Genomic DNA, 7500 nt, shown 5'->3' with positions numbered 1-7500 from the left:
TAGAGAGAGCGGGGGAGTAGTGTGAGGTGCCAGTACAGAGGGATTCAAAAAGTGTTTGAGGCGAAAATTTCGAGAGAGCACGGAACACCTACAGATATAGGGAATTTAGCCACTGGTCCAGCCATTGGCCCAGCCATTGGCCCAGGCATTGGCCCAGCCATTGGCCCAGCCATTGGCCCAGCCATTGGCCCAGGCATTGGCCCAGCCATTGACCCAGCCATTGGCCCAGCCATTGGCCCAGCCATTGACCCAGCCATTGGCCCCGCCATTGGCCCAGCCATTGGCCCAGCCATTGGCTCAATCGTTGGCCACAGAAGAATGGCCGCTGGCTCGCCTGACGAACTTATCTCATGTACTTGACTGCTGTTTCTTCTCCCTTTCAAGAAAAACACGCTGACTCATGCCTGTGTCACAAAATGAAACGTGTAGAGGCATAGGTAGACCTAACCTCATCGGAGGGGGAGGGGAAGGACGCAGCATAACAGTGTGTCTGAGGACGTACTTGAAGGTGAAGGTTGTGTGGAGGACTACGGCACTAGCTTACTATAGTGGTGACTGTCCCTGACTTTGTATCTGCACTTGCCTTGTATATTGTTACTGAGTCTATTTCTGCAACTGACGTAGTCCATGCACCTGACTTAACCCCTTGCAACTGCCGTAGCCCCTGCACCTGCCGTAGCCCCTGCACCTGCCGTAGCCCCTGCACCTGCCGTAGCCCCTGCACCTGCCGTAGCCCCTGCACCTGCCGTAGCCCCTGCCCCTGCCGCCTTGGCTCTTCCACCTGACTTACCTCAGGTGTCTGCCACTGTATGTCAGCTAGTTCTATTTCGAATCTGTAGTTACTCAGATGAATTCGGAATGCCAGTGAGCTCCGTTCTGAGCGGACTGTTGTGGTGCTTGACATCTCGCTTATCAATGGATTTTTTTTCTAGGTCGATTTTACATATGTGTATATTTAAGCCTCATTTTAGTCATATACAAATTATCCAGCATTTGAATGTGCTTCTAAAGCAAAATAATGAATGTTATAGTAGCATGGTAACCGGGATAACACGCTGAGAAACGTGAGTAAAGACACGTAATGTAGAGCAAGCCTTCATTGTAGATGTTTATCCCAGGACTAAGCTGCATCAAGTCGGATGAAATCATGATAAAAGTTCAATTCTGAGCGAAACCTCGTCCCTGAAATAAGGGTTTGCTCTGCGAGACGTGTCCACACACCCCCTCGTTTCTGCACAGTAAAGACCACAAAAATGGTGTTTTCTTATGTTTTATCTTCATAAGTCCCCCCCAAAAATAAACTGTTTTCTTGTATTTCCGTTTCATAAATCCTACAGTTATTAAAGTTACAACATTAGTTCTTTTTTTAAACTTTCATAAAAATGTTTATATATATATATATATATATATATATATATATATATATATATATATATATATATATATATATATATATATATATATATATATATATATATATTAGCAGCATAAATCACACAATAAAAGTATTTATATATTAAGTAACATAAATCCCATAATAAAAATGGTTTTCTTGTGTAGTAAGTAGCATGAAAATGGGTTGGGCAAATATTTTTGCTAATGAGTTTTGGTTTAAGAAAAACGTGCCTAGCATGGGTCAGTAGGCCCACTGCAGTGTTCCTCCTTTCTTATGTTCTTATCTTTTAGCGTCATAAATCACACAAAAAATAAAAAAATTTTCCTTAGGTTTTAACTTCATAAATTCCACAATAAATAATTACTGCTTTTGTTATGTTTTAACTTCAAATTTCATACAAAAAAAAAGTGTTTGTTTTTATGTTTTCTTTTAGCTTCATAAATCCCACAAAAAATATAGTTTTCGTAAGCTTTGTTATAGCGTCATAAATCCCACAATTAATAAACAACGTTTTCTCATGTTTATCAATATAAATCCCAAAACAACAACTTGTTTTTTTAGCATCAGCGATTCCCCCTCCCCCCCGCCAAAAAAAAAAAAAAAAAAAATCGGTGTCGCCTTACGACTGGACATCGTAGAGCCTCCCCGAAACAGTGTTGTCTTCTATTCACTATCACAGGTTCTATAACTATGAACATTTTTATTTGAGTTAGCATCGTGGACCATCAAATTGATGGTATATTTGATCGAACTTATGTAGATCCCTCACTAACGGTCTTCTCTTCCTCTCCAGGTTGTCTGTCCAGTCGACAACGACGCCGCCGCTAACAAGGACACTGGTGTATAGTGTCCCTTACTACCAGCGTTATGAAATACGGACCATGATTGTCTCCTTTCTTTCGAATACTCTGTAATGACTTTTGAGTGGCAATGATAAAATACTGTAACTTAATCTAACCTAACTTGTTTTGAGTGTCAGTGATAAACAATTGTAACTTAATTTAAACTAACTTGTTTTAATTTAACCTGACTTAAGCTAACTTATTTTTGTTTTGCGTAAATTATCCTAACTTATCCTAACCTAAAAAATAACTCACTTATCTTAATCTAATCTAGCCTCTTCTTACTTAATATAGCCAAATCTTATCTTACCTATTTTAATCAATGCTAACTTCAGCAAACTTTAACTAACTTAACAGAAATTATCCTCACCTTTCGTAAATGAACTTATCCTGATCTATCCAAATGTATCGCATTATAACACAGTGTAATGCGTTGGTAAACGAGCTTTCTGATCCTGACGACGAGTTGTCTTCTAACTGAAGGCAAGAGGAAACATACGCCATGGAATTTCCTCTCTATACTTCTCTCGAGAGATACATTGAACAGGATTTTTTTTTATTTAAGCACCATTAGCAGGGAAATGTAGAACTGGAATTTTCCCCCTCCAACAAATTCTAGCAGGGAAATGTGGAGCAGAGAGATTTGTACCTTTCTGAGAATATTAACACAATTGATTAAGATTTTTGAGTGGGTCCAGGAGCCAGAGTTTTACTATTGTACATTCAGTTGGGTAATTACTCGTGCCAACACATACACAGATATACAGACACACAAATATACAGACACACAAACATACACACACACACACACACACACACACACACACACACACACACACACACACACACACACACACACACACACACACACACACACACACACAGGAGCCAGGAGCTGTGAATCGATCCCTGCAGCTACAAATAGGTTAGTACAAATATACAAACACACACACTACAAAAGAGCACTAAGAGTTCCTGAATGTACTGTACAAGCCAAGAGCTTTTATCTAACTTCAACTAATTTCAAAGCCTGGCTGTATCAATAGCTTCATTGTACAGTTAATTTATAGGTATAACCTTTATTGAATATTAATCCAGGTACCTATAGCTTGCATGTTGATGTTGCTGCCAGCTGTGTCACACAGCTTTTCAGTTGCTCACGTAACTTCCTATCTCGAATGTACATACGTTGTGTGAACCCATTTCCCAACGCGAACCATTCGAGGAATGGATGATCGCTGGAGTCAGGTCCTTGAGAATGGAAACAAAAAGTAGAGCGAGAGTGCCGATGGCTACCCGTTTTGTGGTATAATTCAGTAGCTGCGCGTTAATTTGGGTCAAGTGAGAGACCTTGACAACACTTCACTTTGCAAGATCTGGCGAAATAACTAGACCAGGTCGAGGCGAGAGAAGTGTCGCCTCTCACGGCCCTCTATCTAAATCCGAATTAGAAGAATCGGGTCAGCCATCCAAGTGAGTGGTGCGTACTCAAGGCGAGGTCGAGTTTGTTCTTCATATAGTAAGTGTCTTGGCTGCTTGAAAGATGCACTTGGTGATTCTTTTTAGTTATTGTTGAGTCCAATTTAAATCCCTCCAATACACAACACAAAAATATATTTATACACCCCTCAGTGTATATACTCTAAAAGATACACATATCTTGGAGTTTATGTAGTAAGAGATAAATATTTCCTGGTGTACAACACCAAGAGATAACACAATCTACACTTCTCAGACTGCATATTCATCACTTCAAAGCAATGATGAAGTTGTATTTTAATGAACAGCTAACAGAGTATATATACCAAAACAATATAGATTACTAACAGAACAAATTTATATTTTTCTCAGTCTATTTACGAAGAGATGTTTATATCTCAGTGAGCATTTTGTGTCCTTTTGTGTCCTTTTCACTGAATTTACGTTGAAAAAATTTTTGCGTCAATAATGAAAATTTCAGGGCTTAAAGACTCGGGTTATTAAATATTCACTGATCAGTTTATGTTCTTATGAAATTCAAGAATTTCACGTCCATTTACAGAATAAGTGCAATTAATTGTTCATTTTCAAACTTTTTTATTATTATTATTAAATATATATGTCGTGCCGAATAGGTAAAATTGGTCAATTAGCAAGAACTCATTTAAAATTAAATTCTTTCTAAAACTTTCTCTTATACTTTCAAAGATTATTTTTTACATTTATGTTAAAGTACAAAATAATAATTTTTACCAAAAGAACCTTAGAAAACTTATCTAACCTTGTTATAAAAAGCTCAATTTAATTTAGTCTAATCCAACTAAATACATTTTAGAAAAGTTTACAAGAATTTAATAATAAACAAACACATTGTAATATTTTTTTTTTGTTGGGTTCAGAATTATTTTTGCGAAATTATTGCATACACAAATTGTCGCTTGCCTTATTCGGCAAAAAAAGCATTGCTATTTAAGCCAAAATCACAAGTTTTACGAATTCGGCGTTATATATATATATATATATATATATATATATATATATATATATATATATATATATATATATATATATATATATATATATATATATATATATATATATATATATATATATATATATATATATATATATATATATATATATATATATATCAGCAACAAAGGCGCAAAGTTGGTTAAATAACAGGTCAAGGCCTTTCGTGTTGTTCCAGCACCTCTTCAGGAGTTTGAAATATTTACCCACTTAATGCTTGAATCTTCAAATTATTTTAATTATAACAACTCCAATGGAACCGTGATATCTCCAGCTGGACATTCAAAGTGTTCACAAAGCAGAGTTCCACTACTTAGCTTAGCAGATGTTTCCATAAGTGTCGACAGCCATTTCTGTCTGCTAGTTTCATATTCCGCGGCACTCCAGTGCTACCCTCTCTAGTCCTACTCAGGTCAGTGGGTCACTGGGCCCACTCTCTCTCTCTCAGCGGCCTAGACTCAGACAACAAGTCTACTCCCTCTCTCCCTCGTGGGCATGGCCCTCCCGGGCCATGGGCACAAACACACAAGCCTGTGTACCCACCACGACTTTAGGCAAATGAAGTAGAAGCCTCCGAAGACGTATCATTTACTCCCCGCTACCAGAAACACCAAATAATCTGTTTCACATAAGTCTTGGACCATCATCAAGTCTAGCTGTAATTTGGTGATGGTCCAGGATGGTCCGAAACATCGTGTGAAATTTCCAGTGTCACCAGAGAAACGTCTTAAGTATGTAAAGTCGAGAAACCTACTTTAGTGAGTACAACTTAACACCTCAATTCCCTGGCACATTCTCAGATGTATCCCTCAGATACATTATCAGTTGTATCCCTGAGGCCCATCATCAGCTGTGTCCCTGAGACATATTCTAAGATGATGTGTCCCCGAAAAACTTGCTCAGATGTGTCCCTCAGACACATTCTCAGCAGATGTGTCCCTGACACACGCAGTTACAGAAATCCTACGTGTTCAGCCAGTCATGTAGCACTCCTCCTTCCCTACCATTATACCCCAAGAGCAAAAAAAAAAAAAAAAAAAAAAAAAAAAGAAAAAGAGAATGTAATGATGTTGATTTTCAAAACCAATCATTTAGAGCTGAAACAGATCACCCGAGGATGATCAGTAATGACGCCAGCAGGTCATTTTCTGTTGTTGTTGTTGTTGTTGAGGAAATATCAACCAATCCCTGGGTATAACATAAAACGCATTGTGTGTTAAGTAGGGAACATGTGTAGTGAGAAGGCATATTAACTGCCTTCAATGTGAAGGAAATAGACACCTATAACACTTTTTTAAAGACGTTTCGGTTTTTAAACCTTGATCAGGGTTCAAAGACCGAATTGTCGTCAATGAAGGTGTCTTAAGTGATCATTTCGCCGTAGAACACATGTTTACAGAGGTGTGAGGATGGAGAAGAGGCAGCAGGCAGAGCCTCACGTGGATTAACTCTAAAACAAAGCCCTTGAAGGTACTTGGATGCTGTTGAAGAGCTCTTGATTCAAGGAACTGGAGTGACTCCTCTTTTACTTGAAGAGCAAAAGGCCACGGGAAGCATACATACACACAGAAAGAAAATATTCAGAAAAAACACGCGGAACCTCACACCTGAGTCAGATATTAACAATGCAGCATGTAGTGTTAAATTTGTGTGAGTCGTTCAGCGAGAGGAGTCATGAAGCCCGAACTCTTGCTTGTTAATAGCCAGACAGACACGGTACTCTCACAGCCAGAGGCTTTTCCTCCTGTTGTCTCCTGTTATATCCTCCTGTTTTCTACTGGAGAATTCTGTTGCGCAGGGGAGAGGTTACGACAGTAAAGATATCTATCTCTTGCACATGTGTCATAATCATGAACTTGACAGTAGTGTAAATCATCAATATGATATAAACTAACAGAATAGAATGGGTGGCATGTACGAAGGCGATATATCTCGGTCATACAACACTGGATGGCTAATGGAAGTTAAGTTCTATTGACTACAGGAGGGTCATTAAGGTTGCATGGAACCTGTTCACAACCAGACAAGAATACTCCCTAATAATCTCTAATATAATTCCTAAAATAATCCCTAAAATAGGAACTGAAGATAACTCTCAGAATATACGCTTACGGACATGCACCTCTCGGTGTATATGTAATGTGCACAACATATGTAGCGCCACCATGAAACCACCATTGTCAGAGACTCGATGAATCAAAGGATGTCTCCTCTGATTGACCTCCACTACATCTGACGGATGTAGTGGAGGTCAACTCAAAATATGGATTCTTAAGTTGATATGATAAAACCGATCAGGGCCGGGAGGCAGAAACACGCCATTATCGATGAGTAAACGGGGTTCAAGAGCTGGTACACAACCTTCGCACACACATACACACACAAAACTCGAGGTTACTATTGTTGACTACAACAATTCCATTTATATGTGGCTCTCCTTCTCGCTGCTAATTCCCACGAAATATACGAGCATTTGCGGCGATGTGCAAGCCGCCCAATATGGTCTACATGCTCTTAACTGCTCCAAAAACCAAGGGCTGGCACGCAAGACACTGAGAAGCTTTGCTACAGCTGGATGCCCAGCCGAGAGAGAGCCCCGATCACTGCCAGCCAACATTACACATAACCCAGTAATCCGCTTTGACAGGATCACCATCTATCCGAGGAAAAAAGGCAAGCTCTTAGCATGGGACTATACCAGCGTGTCGACGCTGTCGCTGGGCGACAGGGAGGAGCTGCTGATCACAGGCA

The 7500-nt window shown here is 39.3% G+C and overlaps 1 long non-coding RNA gene across 1 annotated transcript in view; it reads left to right on the top strand.

Annotated features, from left to right (window-relative positions):
- The window catches only part of LOC138851849 (uncharacterized), a 573206-nt gene extending 568648 nt beyond the window's left edge, over positions 1-4558 (top strand). The window contains exon 3 of the long non-coding RNA XR_011391452.1: positions 2190-4558. This is a non-coding gene — a long non-coding RNA (uncharacterized lncRNA). The remainder of the gene's footprint in view (positions 1-2189) is intronic.
- Positions 4559-7500: the final 2942 nt, after the last annotated feature.

The sequence above is a fragment of the Cherax quadricarinatus genome, chromosome 6 (assembly GCF_038502225.1).
Source record: "Cherax quadricarinatus isolate ZL_2023a chromosome 6, ASM3850222v1, whole genome shotgun sequence".
Lineage (NCBI taxonomy): Eukaryota > Metazoa > Arthropoda > Malacostraca > Decapoda > Parastacidae > Cherax > Cherax quadricarinatus.
Note: the sequence above shows the minus strand (reverse complement) of the source record. Positions and strands in the feature narration are given on the sequence as shown.